At 39.9% G+C, this 18,839-nt stretch overlaps 1 protein-coding gene and 1 long non-coding RNA gene across 5 annotated transcripts in view; one reads left to right on the top strand and one right to left on the bottom strand.

Annotated features, from left to right (window-relative positions):
- Positions 1 to 1,423: 1,423 nt before the first annotated feature.
- Positions 1,424 to 13,376, bottom strand: LOC130542213 (uncharacterized). 2 transcript variants are annotated; one of them, XR_008956587.1, is made up of 3 exons: positions 13,261 to 13,376; positions 10,634 to 10,750; positions 1,424 to 7,552 (listed from the first exon to the last, which is right to left on the bottom strand). It is a non-coding gene; the product is annotated as an uncharacterized LOC130542213 (long non-coding RNA). The 2 variants fall into 2 exon arrangements; XR_008956586.1 differs by having other exon boundaries at positions 10,634 to 13,376.
- Positions 13,377 to 13,508: 132 nt separating this feature from the next.
- The window catches only part of EXOC2 (exocyst complex component 2), a 248,708-nt gene continuing 243,377 nt past the window's right edge, over positions 13,509 to 18,839 (top strand). The window contains exon 1 of one of the 3 annotated variants that reach the window (XM_026511359.4): positions 13,509 to 13,657. The gene's annotated coding sequence lies outside the window, so the exon portion shown is untranslated. The remainder of the gene's footprint in view (positions 13,658 to 18,839) is intronic. The other 2 variants (XM_044388711.3, XM_026511361.4) reach the window with 2 other exon arrangements.

The raw sequence follows: 18,839 nt of genomic DNA, 5'->3' as shown, positions 1-18,839 counted from the left end.
GTGTGCATCTTTCATTTCTGAGCTAATAGTATATAGAGGGAGTGAATTTTTAACATCTGATACGTTTTGAATGAAATACATTAAAAGAAAGATTTAGGATGGTTGAAATACATACACGCGTGTTAAATAGAGTTATTTACTAAAGACAATTACTTTAATTCAGCTCTGAAAGTGTGCCAATTGAAGAACAAATATATTTCCAGTTTTGTATTTTTAAAATAGGATTGAGTCCAGGTTATTTTCTTAATCTTGAGAGCTTTCTAGCATTTCTGCCATTGGTATAATAACAGATGAGCACACTAATTGTATATCAATTAACCTCAAAACAGGAAAATGGTTAAGACATTTCTGTAGAGCAAAGGTAGTCAAGGCTGTGAGCTAAAGTAAAATCTTAAAAACCATTTGTCCTATTTAGTTTGAGCAACTGATTTGGGAAATAAAAAATGACATCTGTTCATTTTAATCAAGTAATTAATGGTATTAAATCGCTATTCCAAGTTACTTTTTATAAATTGGAGATAGCATTAAATTGTCAAAAAATCAATGACAATCACATTTAAGTCATGTCGTCACATAAAGAATAAGTACACACAGGTATCTGTCTTCTCAGCTGAACAAACTTATTAATGCCTCACTATACTTCATCAATAGGATTTCTTTTCCTTACACATTTTGTCTCACAAGTAAAGGTATTAAAGAGGAAACAAATCTGCTTGGACTGTGCAAATATTGCTTAGTTGAAGTTCTTATTTTGAATTTATATATGTGAGCTGAATAACATAATTATGGTTTTCCATGTGATACTGATTATATATTTGAAACTCATAAGATATGCTGTGCAATTAATAATGGTCATTTTGCATTCATAAGCTGTAGAAGTATTTTTCAACATATTTAATTAAGATTCATAATAATTCTCTGAGGATCACTTGTTTAAAAAAAGTACATTACATTCAGTAAGAAAAGATATAAAGGTAAATAAGTTTATGTGTATTAAAAATACAGACATACTAATAGAATCAAATATGAAAAATAGGAATAATATGGCAGTTTAAATAAAGAAGATACTTAACCTTAGATGGCTGTGCTTAATATCTCATTCAGTGCAGAATAGGATTATTGCAGCTCCTTCACTCTTCTGAATGGTTTAGAAAACAGGCTAGCAGACATTAATGTGGTAAATTCAAGTATATTTTATTCAATAGTTTTTCTTCCCATTTGACAATAAAATGCTAAAAGCAAATCACATTTTTGCAACCATATCATTTTTCTCATAGTAGTGGGCCTCTTATTGTGTCTGTCTTGTTATGTTAAATTATGCCTTAAGAAAATAAATGCCATCTGGGAAATAGTCCATTTGCAAGCTTGCCTTTTGTAGTTAAATCTGAACAGATATAGGGAAAGATATGTTTTGTTATTTGTACAGAAATTTTCAAAAAATAAAAATGACACATTTCTAAGATTTCCCTCTATCATTTCCATTTTGCTAGAGTTAAATAATTTTAGTGTGGCTGTTGATTTCTCCCCTAGATGTCAAAGAGCAAAATTAAAGTATTTTTTTTTAAAGAAATGTACTTCACAGAATAAGCAAGAACAAAATCCACTTCTTGTGACTTACCTTTCCTGAATATAGCAAAGAGCTGCCATTTCCTTTCAGTAGAGATGGGTAACTCCAGAGTATATTTTACAACTTGTTCATAGACATAATTCATAACTGAATTTAGGTATTGCCCGAAAGAAATTAATTCCTAAAATTTCAAAACTATTCCTAATAGAAATGTAAAGTCTGGGCTGGAAGATTTATGTAACAGAGGACGGGACATTATGGGCAGGGCAAGCTGAAGAGGGACAAGGTTGCCAAATGGGGGTGCAAAAACAAAAACAAAAACAAAAACAAAATAAAAGCTAAGTATGAACTATCTTCTCCTCTTTGCTTGCTCTTGAAACTTCACAACTTAGAAAATTGGGTTATATGTACAATGTTGGATAATAGAATTATTGGATATCTGTATCCGTTTTCTACATCTGACAGTCAGCTGTAAACAACTGACAACTCACCTGATTTGGATTTGTTTATCCGAAGCATAAGGCAAAATAAACCAGGTTCCTGATTTCTTTTTCTTGAAAAAAATAAGCTGGTTCTTCTGAACGCTTTGTGACAGAGGCAAAAGAGGCCGTATAACTAAGACAACAAGGTGCCTAACAGACCTCCAGACCTAAAGATCTGCCAGTGTAGACTGTCTACTCACTTCAAGACTGGGAGAGAAGACGCTTTGTGGCTAGGAAGCCCAAATTCTCCCAAACACAATTCTCCTGTTACATAGGCCACAAATGATCTTAAGAGCTGTTGAAAGCAAAGTACCAGTTTACAATCTTCCTATGATGAGTAGGTCAGCCACAAAAGAGGAATGTGTTAATCAGAGAAATTTTAAAAAATTAGAATGCTGCTGTCAGCATTCTTTTTACATTGAATTCTGCTGAAAACCTCAATTTACAGAAAAGATGAAAGCGATGTAGGGAAAATAAATATTTAAACTGTGATTGATGAGACAGGCTGATACAAGGTGGGTGAAAACGGGGCTAAGACAAAATGGAATCTAAACATTCAGAAGGCCCGGAGCCCCTGCAGCTGCTCCCCACCCGCAGTTCCTTACACCTACCATCGGGACCATGATTTCCAGAGGGACTGCCCCTGACTCACCCCATGCCAACTTTTTTCAGTAGCTGCTACCTCCAAATTCAGTTTAAGTTTTCAATCTTTTTTTAAGTGTGTGTGAGTGTGTACGTGTATGTGTGTGCGTGTAGTTGGCAGTAGTGGGGGCAGTAGTGGGGGCATTGCTGGCCTGACCCCACTGCAAGCCTTTGGATGACCTGCCAGGCGAGGTTTGCCCAGAGAAACTAGGAGACCCCTTGAGTTTGAGTAAGGGACATTGTTCTGCAGTTTGGGGAGGTCTGCCTTAATCTGCCACTGTGTTTAGCTTAAACAAGAGTGAAAGCTAAAATGATGTCACTGAAGTTCCTTGTTTAAAAAAAAAAAGGACTTCTAATTTTCTCAGAGCCATTTGTTCTGTTCAAAAATGAAAATGGGAGGAAGGAAGGAGGAAGGGAGGGAGGAAGAGAAGGAAGGAGGAAAGAAGAAACTGCAGTCAGTCTGTCTTGACTCAACTTTCTCCTCTGTCTACTTCCACTTAATTTTCTTCTCTTGAATTTTGATTAGTTAGCTAATTATTCTCATTTGCCTGCTGCTGGCCATTTCTGGTTTTGTAACATTTTTTCTTCTCACTATGAAAGTGTGATTTTTCAGGAAATGAAAAACCATAGGATATAATCCATCCCTGTGTTTCTAAGGTGAATTATTTATGCAAAGGGAATAAGAAGTTGACATCTGTTGTTACCATTACTCACAAAGCAACTGCTTGCTTCCATCTTCTGGAATGTTCCTGTGGTCACCATCTACTGACTGCCCCTGGAGCATGGGCACTCCCTGGACTGGCCATTAGGATCTCTGTGTGTGTTATGTTTACAATGGCCTGAAAAGAACGTGGGATGTGTCAGTAACCAAAACTGGGTGGAGATTTTAACACCTCAGACTGCCATAGATTTTATACATTAAAGAAGGTTTTTGTTTCCAAGTGTTTCTCAGCGGTTGAAGACTATTATTAATTATACATATTATTAGCAATATTAATTGTATTAATAATTATTACAGATATGCTAAAAAGATAAGTCAGCATAAATTCATATGTCAGAATTGCTAAATTTTTAAATATTGCTATATTTTTAAATAAAGTGCTTACTTAGACATATTGGAATAGTGGTTCATTAAAATACTCCCACAATGAGAAATGTTCTAACTTCCACTTTAAAAAATATAAAATCTCTCAAGTTTATAGAAGTTAACTTGCGGTAGCTGTTAATTTGCTGTTGCATAGAACCATAGTTCTGTGCAAATACTTTATAAAGGTCAGTATTCTAAATTAGTTATTTAAGTTCATTAATTGTCATGCAATATATAACATCTCTGGTAATTTAAAACTGCTTAATGTGTAGTTATTCGATTCCTAATCAGGATGTACATATAGTTTTGAAACATATTTCCAAGATTTGTCATTATCATTTTCCAAAAATAGCAGTAATAATGTATATTTGTGTACTTATTCTCATATGAAGCTTACAAATGCCTGTATTTCTATATTTCCAATAGAGGTCACAACAATGTAAATGTACGCACATGTTGTGAATTACAATATATATTTCTTCCAGTACGTATAAGTTCACATTAAAAAAATTCAAAGATTAATAGTGTATGGGTCACTTACATTTTTAAAGTAGTGAGTTTATTCACACTTGTTTTGTAAAAAGATTAGTTGTGTCAGTAGCCTTGTGACTGGGATTATTTCTACTTCCAAATATTGCTTATATAATTGTGTTTACTCATAAACCTAACCAACAGAACAGTCCTTTATTTGGTTCTACTCAAAATTTGCTGATTTAAATGTGTTAGAGTATGCTTGAAAAGCTAGCAGGAAAGATGGATTCTTCAGAGTTTTAGCTGCTATTTTCTTATTTGTTAAGGGTTTTTCCCCTAACAGATTTTCTTAGGCAATTGATTTGTATCAGCCCTAATTGTAAATATTTATCAAATAAGACCTGGGCACTTCTCACCATTCAAAATATGATTGTCTCATTTTGCTTTTGGAAACTAAATATTGCAAAAAATAATTATAATGCCTTTGCCTTAATGTCAGATCAGCTTAATTTATAGAAACCAAGAAAGGACATGTAGAAAAAAACAGCAGTGCCTGGAGCATAAGAGGCATTGTGTCAATATTTGTTGATTTGCAAAAACAAGCCTGAACTGCTGCAATATACATGTACAGATGATCTCTCTGAATTAGTGGTTAGAGAATTAGTTTCATGTAGAAAATAGACCTTTTTTGAATACGCTTTCTAGAATTGCACTGCCTCTGGGATGAAACACAGATTTCTGAAACATTTAAAAAAATTAACACCTCTATTGAGGTATAATTGATATATAAAAAGGCACACGCATATGATTTGGAGACTTTGGAACTCTGACATCTTTACAGGAAAAAAAATTACTGGGTTATAAACGAAGAAAAGAAAGCAATGTGCAAATTCTACAAATATAGAAGATTAACTAAAAATGCAGAAAGATCCTCTCTTTGTTTGATGTGGAAAGCTGACTCGTCTTGTTCAGGAAGAACACTCTAAATTCTTTGAGAATTAATTTATCTTTTATTTCTCTTACAGCATGCCAAAACCCATTGGGGGGTTGGGAGGAAGGACAAGGGCTGGTATAGCAATACATTTCATTCCCCTTTTCCTTTGAATGATATTCTACTTTACATTATAGTTTCTGGCTTGAAATTTTATTTACCAGAAAAAACCTGCTGCCAAATTTACAATCAGCAGTTACCAGCATATTTATGCAAAGCACTAGAAAACTAGATGGTGTTTAATATTTTTTCCTGGATATTAATCAACATTGTGCCTCGTCACACCATAGCTGGTCATTTTTCCACTGGACAGGGGAAGAGGACTGACACTTCATAGTGAGCCAGGATAACCAAGGAAAATACGGTTTATAAATTCTGGTTCAAAACTGATTTTCCTAGGGAATGAAAACTTCTTCCTAAACGTGTTTTAACAAATACATGCTTACAAACAGGAGGCCGCTTAACGGCAACAGCAATCATGTTTAAACATACCTAAAACACGAAATGACGTGAAAGGAACAGCAATCACTAAAATTTTCTTTCACAATTTGAAATCAGCAGAGTATATAAATTTCTGAGATAAAATTATAGTTACAAATTAGAGAGATGTTCGCCATTTGTTCTAAATAAAACTTTGTTAGGAATCCTTATAAGTCTATAGTCCTGAAAAGCTGTTTTTTGGGTTTTGTTTTAATCAGGGAGAAAGTATTTGCATGGCTAAAATCTATCATTCATATGTGGCATTCATTTGACCTAATCTATGTTAGTTGGATGAATATGCATCATGTGAAATATATGTCAAACATAATAATAAAGCAAATCAACACAGACCCACATATCTAGGGTCTGAAAAAAGTGTGGCCATGTTTAGAAGGAAGTACTTCATGGAAAAGTTAGAATTCAATAAAAACACAAAATTGAAAATTCAACCCACATATTTAACATTACATTATTCTCCTCTTTATTACTTTACTTCACAGCTAGCCCACTATGGTCTGGCTCTGGACTACAATAACCTAGCCAGGAGCAAAGAAGTAAAGCAATTAGTTCACAGGGCAAGGGCTGAGGAGGTGTGGAAGTCATTCAGGACACAGAAGAGAAAAGTTACAGAAACAGAAAAGGACCAACAATCTGCCTCCAGGTCTGAGAAAGCAACCAAGAAGTTCTGAGTGTGAAAACGGATTGCCTTATATGTAACAAATTCAAAGAACGACGTATCTAGGAGGGGGAAGAAAGTTCCTTTAATTGGATAGCAGGAACAATTAGTGTGATCCACTACCATGGCATACAGAGTTATTTGGAAAAACTCCACTAACACCACCCACATGCCCTGTCCTATGCAGATGGCCGGATAAAGTTGCCAGAGAGAAGGCCCGGCAATTCAGCCAAAACTCACTGCAGAATAGTTGTTTGTTGAAAAGTGCAGTCATGGGATTTGAGAGCTTAAAGGGACTTTGAAATTTCTCCCACCCAACCACCTTATTTTAAAAATGAGATAACTGGAACTCTCAAGAGCTCAAAGAACACATCTGATCAGGATATCAGACTTGGCCCAAAAGGTAGGTTTCTGGACTCTCAGTATAATTAATCTATATTTACACCATCTATATCTATCTATCATCAACCAACAGCCCTACGGGCAACTGTTGATTTTTCAGGAACCATGGATATTTTTGTTTCAGTTTTTTACTGCTTAAACTCTACCAGGGGTGGAAAAATAAGTTCACACTCAAATAAATTGGCTATACTCTATGTTATTACTTTTGTTATGAGAGGTCAGTCAGAAAGAACAGACATTCAGACTGTTGTCTAAAGTATGAACTGGAAATGGGGCGCCTGGGTGGCTCGGTCAGCTAAGTGTCTGCCTTCCGCTCAGGTCATGATCCCAGGATCCTGGGATCGAGTGCCTCAGAGAGGAGCCTGCTTCTCCCTCTGCCTGCCCCTCCCCCTGCTTGCTCAGTCGCTCTCTCTTTCCCTCTCTGACAAATAAATATAATCTAAAAAAAAAAAGTATGAACTGGAAATTATCTTTGGCTTTTAAATTTTTGTGTACCCTTCATACCATGGAAAGTATAAATAAAGAGAGCTCCAAAATCCCTGCCCTGTTGAGGGACTGGCCTGGGATCCTGGCCAGCCGTAGAATACCAGCAGCTGCTTGGAGATGAGCTCATGGAAGGCAGCTAGGTGCAGGTGGGCAGAAGTCCTCCAGGACACGCAGTTGTGAGCAGCCGGGAGACAGTCGCAGTGGGCACGCTTAGTGGACGTCCAGCACATTGATACTTGTAATCACCTTCAGGAACCATATTCAATACCTGCAAGGGGAACACAGCTGAGCTAACACTGTGAAGTCCTGAAGTACTTTTCAGTGAAATCCACTGAAAACAGAGAAAACTCCCTTTAGGGAATTTAACATCTTTTGGGGGTTTGTGGGAAACCAAGGTGTTATCCGAGTAATGAAGGGACTCAGATAAAAATTGTATCATCTTAGAACAAGAAGAAATGAGATTTGAAGCCAGGCACTCAAATTTTAGGCAAGGCTTCTGAACTCCTGGGAAGAGGGAAGACTTCATGAAGGAGTGTCGATAGGTTTCGAATCCTATACAAAAGTCCAGAAGCCAGCAACATGGTTCCCTACCTGTAAGTGAAACTGTGACTGGTGCTGCTTCTCCCAGTGGGGGGATGTTCCTTGATAGCCGATGTATTAAGTGGCAAGCCAGCTGGCCTGCTGCCTTAAGCCCCAAACTAATAGGGGAAATTCCATGTGAGTGGAATAAACTAGGAATACGGTACCATTTTCTGTGTCTTTTCTATGACTGCAGACACTAATGACAAAATGCAGATTGACCTTACTCCCCCGAAGTATATAGGAACTTCAAGTGGAAAGTTTTAAAAGATGAAAAACCTCCACAAACACACACACACACAAAACCCAAAACAAAAAATGCCAACCTTCTAGTGATTTAAAGTAAATGAAAATGTTATCCTATGTTGTTATAAATTCTTCATTCAGAACGTAAAGAGATCTAAAGTCCTATTCACAGAAAACCACAGAACTTAGACCGCCCCTGGCCACTCTGCAGCAGCAGGGCAGGCCTGCCGGGGAAGGAAGACCCCCTGGCCACTGAAACGAGTCCTTTCACACTCTGACCCAGGTCCGTCTCTGCAGGTTCATTATCTCTCATATCTCTCTGGTGTGAGTGACTGTCCTCGATTTCTGTGCTCATCTCCAGACCACCTACAGATACAACCTACTGCCAGAGGCACCCCAGTATAAACACAGGTGGTAAACACAGCTGCATCGTTGTGCTGGGGAGCAGTGATGGCCATATGGTTGGAGTAACACTGTTGAAACACCATATCCCTCTGTAGATCCAGCTTTATTTACAGTTTTCTTAATAAAATATGCAAATAGCAAGTAAACAGAAAACCACAGAGCTCTACTTTGCTGTAAAATTGAGTGGAGACATTTGACTATTTTGAGCACTTTGCACACATGGAGCTCTAGAGCTGATGAGAAACATAGATGCTAAAATCTACATAAAGGTATTTGCTAGAATTACACAATAGCAACATTAAGGTAAAAAAAAAATGATGCAAGGGGTTTCCTTAACCAGTTGGCCCAATCTGGGAACTGCTTCAACAGAGTTGTAATTATTACCACCTTGGAGGATTGTCCTTGTGATCTTAAACCATAAAAGATACCAGGAAAGACGACAAAGTTTGTTGGTATTAGGTGAAACATATCTAATGTTCATATATTGTCAAGATTTACATATCAAATTTTGCTCAACTTTTGTGCCTTTAAGTGATCATTAAGACTATTTTGGAATAGATAGCTGGAAGCAGGCATCTCTCCAACTCTGCTACTATAATAAGGTATTGTTATTTTTAGTTTTAGGTTTTCATTAGACATTCATTGAGCATCTACTATGTGTGAGGCAGATGTGCACAGTATAAAGTCCCTTCCCTCAAGGAGCTTATATACTAGCGGAAGGAGACAGAAAAGTACACAAATAGACAATAATATTTATAGACTATGGTTAGCGCTATTATTGGGTGACTATTATATTCAATACCTGCTATATAAGGCTCTGTGGTACCTGTAACAACGAATAAGACAAAAATCTCCCAGCAAAGGGCTTAGATCTATAAGATAAGAGAGACCAAACAGTATCAGTCCTTGGTAAACAGCATCACTAGGATATGGCAAATTCCAGTTGCTTTGAGGATTAGATTCTATAAAACTATGATCCATTAGAAACTGATAGGCCATGCAGTATGAAACACTTCAGGTATTTTTTTAATGTAAAAAAAAAATCTAAAAAATAGGGACTTTGTCTGTCATAGTATTTCCTAAGACTGAAATCAAAGGAACTTCATGCTTCGAAGTTGTGTTTTCTCTCTAGGTCAAACTAAATCTGATGCAGAATTGGAAACATGAAGTCATGTGATGACGTCAAACGGCCTCAGCAGCTGCTACTGCAATCTCAGGTTTACTGATATTATTTGCTGCCGGCTTCGGCACATACTGCATTGATATGTGTCAGCTGGCTTCAGAATACAGACCAGAAATTGAAGTAAAAAAGAAAGAAAATACCACCAGCAATTTTTGTATTAGCAGAAGATTCTCTCCTCTTTTGAGTGTTTGTTTCAGGGATACAGTATTGTCATTCTTTTGATCCAGGAAAGATCTATGAATCCTCAAGAGCCATTCATACAGCGTAATGGCAGCATTGCCTAGTTCGAGAAACGGTGTGTCACTGAGACCCAAATGGGAGACAAGTAAAGAGTTTAGTTTCACTTTAAGCAGGGTATCACTGCCAGGGATACAGAAAACTTAATTTCCTTTCAACCTCTGTTGCCAGGTCTCTGACTCATGTTTTCTGTGTGTTTTAACACGGACGATCCTGGGACAGCTGGGTTATCGCACACTGGGGCAACACTTGGACATGTCTTCTGACATAAAGGAAAGAATAATGAGAGTCATGCTAAATCCCACAATTCACAGCATCTGTACAAAATATCACCTTTTCTTAGGATATATTTCCCTAATAGATTTGTAATTCAACACACACAGATATTTGAGTTGTAATAAGTATAAGTTGTTTTTGGTCTATGATAATGACTATCTTGGCTGGATTCTCCCAGAAGCCGACTCTGAGATATGGTGTCAAGGGCTAGTATTTAATTTGGGAGATGATACCAGGAAACACAGAAGGGGAGTGGGGAAGTCAGGAGGGAAACGGAAGAAAGCCAATCAAAGGTGTGCTGTGAAGGCATTCCTGGGGGCACTGGAGCTCTGTCTCAAGGGAAGTTCTGGAATATGCTGGGTAACATGCCTTTGAGGTACCCTAGGATTGAAGCAGCTGGATAGTTATACACCAACTCCTTACCGATCTTTGGCTGAAGCCGGCATCTGGGCCAGTGAATTCTCCAGTGTTTCCAGGTTGCCCTGTGTCCAGGAAGAAAGCCCCGAGGCAAAAAGGGGGACCGTGTTCCAGGAAAGCAGCCTTCAGAGAGCAAAGGGGAGAGCAGAGGGATATGGGTAGGCTCTGACGGCCTCTTCTACTGTCTATCCCCTGCACGCTGTGTGGTATTCACTTTGTTCTGTCACTGATTCCTCATGCTGGGGTCAAGTCATACCCACATCAGAAGTATTGATAGGTTGAGCTACGGGCTCCTGTTACAGTTGGTCCTGAGGCAATAGTGATTCCATTATCTTCTCCCTTTATTACCTATTCTAGAATCCCCTCAGCCTCACCTAGCACTTCTGCCGGCCTATGTTGCCTGCTTGTTGAAGTGATCCAGATCTCTGTACCTGTGGGGTCTGAGCCCACTGCCATGCCCTTGTTAGGCCAGGGTTGCCACATTGACCATTTACCGTTATCACCACGCATGGAAAAGATGCCTTAGTGAGTGCCCGGAGTTCTAGAAAAAGTATTCCCTGTTTCTATTTCCTCCTGATCATAAGGATCATTTTTTGTTGCCTAAATGAGGAGCCCAAATGAGGAGAGGCCTTTAGATTTAATGAACCTTCTCTTCCCTGGCAGAGTATCCTCTCCCACCACAGGACTCTATCAGACACGCAGCACCATATGCTGGTATTAGGTTCAAAATACATATTACATTCCGTAGCAGAGCATCCCAACCCTGAAAAATGTTATCTCCAAGATGGAGCCTTAGCTATGCCTTTAAGAGGCCATTCTAATGTTCTCTCAGGGTGGCAGCTTCTGGGTATGTGATGTATTATAGAATCAGTAGATCTTGTATTGTCCTCTTTGTCACACCTCTTTCACTCTTAAGGGTGTTCCTGGTCCCAGGTGTTATTACGGGAAATCCCATTATGATAAATAAGACACTGGGAGCAACTGGATAGTGATGCTTGTCAGGGCTCTGCAGGCAGGGAAGACAAACCAAAACCCAGGACATGTATCTGGGTCTGAATAAATCAATTTGCCAAGTGATTGCACTGGGCCCTGCAGCTGGAGGGAGTGGACGCACTATCCGGATCTGGCTTGTTGAAAGGTGTGCGTGTAGCTCCATCCCCGCCACCATGGCTATACCATTCATACACAGGCCCACTGTATAAACCCTGGGGTGGCCCAGGACAGAGGGTGGTCAAATCATCCTGGGTGTCCGGAGCCCCTCTGCTGTGGATGCTCTGGTAGGCATTCACGTGAGGCATAGAAATCAGCCAAAGATGAAGTTTGTGTGAGGCGCATGTCTGAGTTCTTAGAGTGAGAGATGGCAAAAACCTTCACCGTGGTTGTGCCTCTGCTTCACACCTACCCTCCTTTCCAGTTAGCTGTAACTGGTTACTCAAACTGCTTACTCAAGCAGACAGCATACTCATAACCAATGTATAGTCCCAATGGCAGGCCAGGTCTTCCAAGAACTTTGTCCCTATGCTCATTTCCACTCTGATAGCAAACACAGGCTCCTGTATGCCTCAAGTCAGCAGAGAGCCCGCCCGCTTAGAGCCAGTTGGGAGAATTTCTTCTAAGCCTTGAAGAGGTGTCCGATCTCAATTGTTTGGGGCTCTCTTTATAATGTGGAGTGACTTTAGTGTGACTACATATTGTCCAAACAGGGACATTTTGTCAGGGACACTCTTAATTGTTAGGTCAGGATAACAGAAAAAAACCAGAGTTCTCTCATGCAGACTGGGACATATGATCAGTTACCTGACACTTTTTATAGCCTAAGTGCTCAATTCCAGGACAACCAGAACAATCCCTCTAAATACCCTGTCACACAAGTTTAAACTCCATGGTCCTCCATAATAACATTTCTTTGCAGACACTTAACTCCTTTGTTCCCTGCTCCTTCTGCCTTGTAAAATTGAATCCCCGGTTACAATTAATTTTCTAATTACCTACACCAGAGCAGCCAAAACATACCCAAGTATGATGACTGCTTTCATTTTAAATTTAGGACTACACATCCCAAGAGGGCTTTCAGTCCTGCCTGGAAATCTTGCCACATTTTCTTAGTAATTTGCTTCACAATATCCAAGACAAAGATTTCACCATTTTTCCTCAAACCTCCCTTGCCTCCCATCCTCCATCTTCATGGATGATCTTAATGCATCTTTTGCTAATAAAGCAGAAGGAACCAGAAGAGGATTTTCTCAGTTTCCTGTGACCACTCTCCCTCCATCTCCAGCATTCTCTCTTCGGGGCAGACCACAGTCATTTCTTGCCTGATTGTTGCATTCCCTCCCTGTGACAGGGAGACATTGGGACATTATCTTTCCTCTTACCATGCCACTGTTTATCCTCAGCCCAGCAAGATCCTGAAAGGAAGTGGCTGTCTTTTATTTACCCTTGTATATCTAATGCCTTGCACAGCACCTAGCCGAGGGAAGTGTTCCCTGAATTTAACTTAAACAATCACCAACTCTTCAGAGTCTCCTGACATTCTCCTCCACAATTTCCAGGGTCCTGTGACTTTTGTGCGTCACCTGACCTCCCAGGGCCTAGGTAGGAGCTATGGCGACCTGACCCGGTGCAGAGCCCACCAGAAACGGTCCAAGTGGCATCCTGCGTCCTCCTTGAGGTGATCCGAGGGCACCGCACGGACGTTGCTCCCCTTGGGGTCGCAGTCTCCTCGTCCACTCCCACCTTAGCCCCACGCCACAAGCCTCCCGGCAGCCCCACCAGCTACCCATCTCCCCCCGCCCCGGCAGCCCCAGCCCCAGCCCCAGCCCTACAGGAAGCAGGCCCCGCCCCTCCCAGAGCGGCTGGGCCCATCGAGGACTCGGTGCTCGACTACCCGGCGGATCGACGCCCTCGGCGCTCTCAGCGGGCGGAAGTGAAGGCGCCGGCGGTTGGGGCCGCGGCTGCTCGGGAGCTCTTCGCGAGAGCCGCCGGGAGCTTTGTCGTTGCGGGCCGTAGGGGGCGGCAGGCAGGCTGGAGGTATGTTTTGGAGCCTGGAGGTCCTGGCTGAGGGCCAGACTGGGGAGGCACGGACAGGCAGGGCGGCGGGCGCCGGCGCCTGGCCTCTCTCTCGGAGAGGCGGGTGGAAGTGGTCCGCCAGCGCCGGTTTCAGCGTCCTGCACCCCTCTCCAGTGCCTGCGAGGAGGAAGGCGCGGCGCGGGTCCTGTCCCCCCATCTGCGCAGTCTCTGGGCACCTGCTAGAGGCCCAGAGTCCCCCATCCCCGCGCCGGGCGTGGGCCTCCAGACCACTGACCCTCGACGGGTTGGTTGTAGTCGGCCTCACACGTCCCCTTGCGCCCCTGCGTAGTTGTCACTGTGCCAGGTGTAAGAATTTATTCGCGAAGAGCGAAAGTGAGACACGTTTTGCTTAGGATTGTAACAGATTAGAGTTATACTGAGCATTGTCTGCGTGCCTTTATTCACTCTTGTAAGCGTTACATTTACTGACTGATTTACTCCTTGCAAGAGGTAGATGCTTTATATTTTCCCCATTTTACAGATGGGGAAACGGAAGCCCAGAGTGGTTATCTAACTAGCCTGTAGTTACTCAGTTTAACTTCCTTTGAGACCATGCACTGAAGCTTTACAGCCTGCACTACCCAAACACGGTGTCATCTCTCATTTAAGCCTGGTGATGCTTAACTTGGTAGCACAAGATTTTGTAAATAGACAATTTCTAAATTTCCAAAAAACAGTTCTTGAAAAGCTTATCTTTAAATGGAAATAAGCTATTCTTAATCGGTAAAGGTCAATCATAATAATAAGTATGCGAAAGTTTCTTTTTTAAATGAGTCTGAGTAAACCGACAAGAACTTTTAAAAATACTCCAGAATCAGCCACACCTTAATTAAATCATTTGGATGTACCTTATTGAAAAGCTAGTTCTAACTGAGGGTATGTGGCTCAGTTTCCTAATACATAATAATATTTTATTTATAAAAGTCAGTATATTTTGGCCAGGCTTTGTGTAACTGACTCTTCTAACAAAGAAACTGAAAGGCAAAAGTTTGCTGAGGATCATCTGTATGTTAAAAGTTGTTGACTCAAAGGGTGGTAGTAGAAAGAGGATGATGTGTGCTTACTACTCAAATATTCTCTTCTGTTTTTGTAGGAACTTAATTTAAGCAGAGAAGCAGAGGATCCCCCAGTGTAATTTGGAATAACTCTTGGAAGTTTCAGAAATTTCTTTTTTTCATGTCAGACATTTAATTTTCTGTACCAAATATAATTTTGAACTGTCACCTTTTGAAAAGATTATTAACTTGCTTAAATTTTCATTCATTCCTTTAATATTTGAGAGCCTGTTATGTATGAATCTTATGGGAAATAAAATTGGTACTCGAAAAATTTTGCAAAGGCAGTCTTCTAATAAAGGACTTCGGATAATTTCTAGTGTCAGGGAGTGGCAGGATTAGGCAATAGTATAAGAAATGCTAGTTATGTAGTTAGTCTTTTAATTACTTTTTCACCCATTCTCCAATTTATTCATCTTTATGTAGCCAGGTCCTAGTACAGCACCTACCACATCGCAGGAGCATAAATGTATATTGAATGGATGAGTTTTAGGCCAATGTTGAGTAGAGAGGATTTTGAAATTGACTGGCATGGGAAATAACATTGATCACTCTGCTAAGCAGTATGCTAGAATGTTTGATTGTTCTCAGATGGTGAGGAACATGTTCATGGATCTCCTGGAGTGCCTGGTGAAATTGCATGGTAGTAGATTTGTTATTATCAGATGGTTCAGTGTATGTTTATGTTAATTTAAAATAATTATTTTTGATACACAAAAACGTAAAGTAATTGTAGAGAAATATGACTCTTGAAGCTGTGGACACACCCATGGTCATCTTTGGCCTTCAGTTTGAAAATTAGGGAGTCAAAAAGTTTTTTTGGCTTAGGAGCAAAGCAACCATTTACTGGTCTGTGAGTTACCACCCACCTGCTTCATAGCATGGGCTTAGCCTCTTTGGTCTTCAGTTTCCTTTTTCCTGTAGTCAGGGAATATATAAAACTAGATTATCTGTAAGAACTCTTCCTGGTTTGAAATTTTCCAGCTCAGTGAATCCTATAACCAGTTAGCACTGTCCTATCCCTGTGTTGTCTTAGGGGCTATAGATATTATTGGTATTTAAATAATCTGTCAAAAGGCTAAGTTCTGGCTGGACAGAGGTTAGTTTCGGTCATTTTTGTATCTCCCAATTTTAGCATATGCCTGACACACACATTAGAAATAAAACATTAGGCTAGATTCAGAAGGGGCATTTTTGTTCTCTCAATTAAAGAATAGCTAACAACTAAACTGTAATATTGAGTGTAAGGACAGCAGGAATTCAGAGAAGGGAAAAATCTGTTGGGGTTAGACAGAGGTCAGACCTCGATGGTGAGAATGTGGCCCTTCCTAGGGAAGGCACAGGAATATCTGGGTGGTACACCAAAAACAAAGGCACATAGGCTGCTAAGTAAGTGCATTTTGGATTATGGAGTGCCTTGAAGGTAAGGCAGAGGAGTTTGGAACTGATTTATCACGCATTTTTTCCCTCCAGGAAAATCGTATTAGACTTGCTCAAAAGCTTCATGAACATTCTTAAACTTAATACTGTTGGTAATATTTAAGATGGGGGTGCATCCCAGTCTTAATTTCTGGTTTTGATTTTAATAATTCCTTCTACTTACTGTTTCCTTCTTAAAATAAGTCTTGGTGCCAGTAGTGGAAAAAACAGTGGACACTGGGATTTGGGAACCCTGGAATTTAGTTAATTAGAATGTAAGCTGCATAAGGTAGATCCAGGCAGGCACTGAGAGTGGTGCCTGGCACAAAGTTCAGTAATCGTTGTGCAATGATGAATGAATTCTCCCTTTGCTACTTGCTAGCTGTGCTGCTCTTGGCAAGGTTGGCTTATGGTTTCATCTGTAAGATTTGATGATTTTTTAAGGCCTTTTCCACTTATAAAGTTATGTGATATTGGAGCGTGTATGATTTTAACTTTCATTGTATTATAATTTTACTGAAAGACAAAACAAGACTAAAAGCCAGGAATATTTGGTTTTAGTTTAATTTTAATGAAAGCCCCGTGTGATTGACATGACGTGTATCTGGATAAATGAGGGTCTCAGCAGGAATCAGAATTCATGCCAGATGGTTCAAATAGGAGGTTTTAATAAAGGGACTACTTGTGGGGGTGTGGGCAGGGTTAGGGAACAAATAAGGGGTAGTGAGGCCCAAAGAGAAACCGACAAGTAAAAGGAACAAAAGGACAAACTACAGCCTGCTGAGAGCTGGAGCCACAGCAAAGAGGTATGGCTAGTGCCAGAAATGTGTTTGGGAGTGGGGGAGCAGGACTGAAGTGCTGCCCCACTGAAACTAGTCCACTTCTGAAATCCAAAGCTCAAATCTCCCACTCTTTGCTTAGTGTCTAACACTTACTCAATTACCTCCTTACACCTGCTCTTTTACCTCATCTTTGGTCACTGTCATATCAGAATGCTCAATTGTATTGTTATCCTTCTGTAGCATTTGATGGCAGATTCTCAGCCCTCGACCATTTCAGCTCTTTACCTTCTCTAATGCTTGAACTGAGCTGCTGAAAGCAACAAGGGAAAAATCTAGCATCTAGATTTGTAGTCCTATAGATCCATGGTCACCATTTTCAACTGGCCATCAAAGAATTTTCTAGAGTTTTCTGTGTCCGTTCATGCTTCTCTTCTCTGCAGAACCTGTCTTAAGCATTTCCTATTCTTCTCAAATCTCTCATCCTTTCACATAACCTATACTCTTAGCAGATAATCTCATCACCTAATTGACAACGAATAGAACTATCAATGGAGAATCCCATGTTCTTCCAAAAAACCTTTCCTCTTTCTCCAGTTACACTGAAAGAGATTGCATTTACCCTAAAACATATTTCTGTACCTGATCCCCTCTTGCCTTTGGGAGCACTTGCTAATGGCTTATTCTTGTCAGCCTTTAAACATGCCTAGAGACAGACAACAATAAAACAAAATAGAAAAATAGTAACAGTAAAAAAGTAGCATCCTCCTTTGATTTCACATTCCTTTGTTAAAATTTCTCTTTCCTTCCCAGGCAGATTTCTTACACAGTTATTTACACTCAATTTCTCACTTATCCCACTGCTTTCTGGTTTCAGTACCCATCACTTTATTGAAAGTCAAGGTCATCCATGACCTCCTTGTCACAAAATCTTGTTCCTGTCATTTCCGTAGTATAGTGCCTGGGACGTAGCAAGTCCTAATAAATATTTGTTTTGACTGAATATTCTGAGGGTTCCCTGTTCCAAATTCTAGTTATCTATCTCTTTAACAAGGAATCCAGCACTGTCCCCTTTTGAGGTGCTGGGTGACCAGTCTCTGTATATATCACAAACCTGGATGGACTAAACAAAGATAGAAATCCATTTTATTTGATAATGACTTCGTCAGTATTGTCCATGTGAGCTCTCTGAAAAAACAAACACCAGGACACTTTTTTTCCCTGAAAAAATTATTTTTTATAAAATATCAAGAACTAATGTTTTGTTCACCCAATGTAGACCTAATAGAGAATGGTAAGGGACGTGGGTACAATTGGCAATAGATTGATAAATGAATAATGCTGTGCTTTTACATGAACTGTTCCTTCTTCTGTTAAGTAGTGTATCTTCTTTGAAATTTTTGTTTTTGTTTGTGTTTTTGGAGGATGGTAGAAGAGGGGATGGATTGCACTGGCCTGTTTCATTTTCAATATGTCATCATCGTCTGGTGGCACAAGTTAGAGAACCAGCCACCTTTAGACCTAAGTAGTAAAGCTTTGACTTGAATTGTAGTGAAGATCATTGTCCTCTATGAAGACTTAGCCTGCTGAGGCAGGGGATTTTATAGTTTCTGGGAAATAAAGATGGAGACTTTTAATTAACTTTTCTAATTAAGATGAAATCCGGTACTTGTTTTAGGAGATTAGCTGGGTACTCAAGTATTTATGTAACAGGTCAGTTATGTGGGAGCTCTAGAGAGCCAAATTGTCAGACCTTTCCCGTATATACTATCTTGCTTCCACTATTCTTTCCTAGTCACTTTATGTACGTGCCCTTCCCTTTAATCCCAAACATTATAGCAGGAGTGAAGGTATTTTTCATATATATGTATATATATTAATTAAGTGCCA

This window comes from Ursus arctos, unplaced genomic scaffold (assembly GCF_023065955.2).
Source record: "Ursus arctos isolate Adak ecotype North America unplaced genomic scaffold, UrsArc2.0 scaffold_31, whole genome shotgun sequence".
In the NCBI taxonomy this organism is placed as follows: domain Eukaryota; kingdom Metazoa; phylum Chordata; class Mammalia; order Carnivora; family Ursidae; genus Ursus; species Ursus arctos.
The sequence above is the reverse complement of the archived record's forward strand: the minus strand, read 5'-3'. Positions and strand labels throughout refer to the sequence as shown.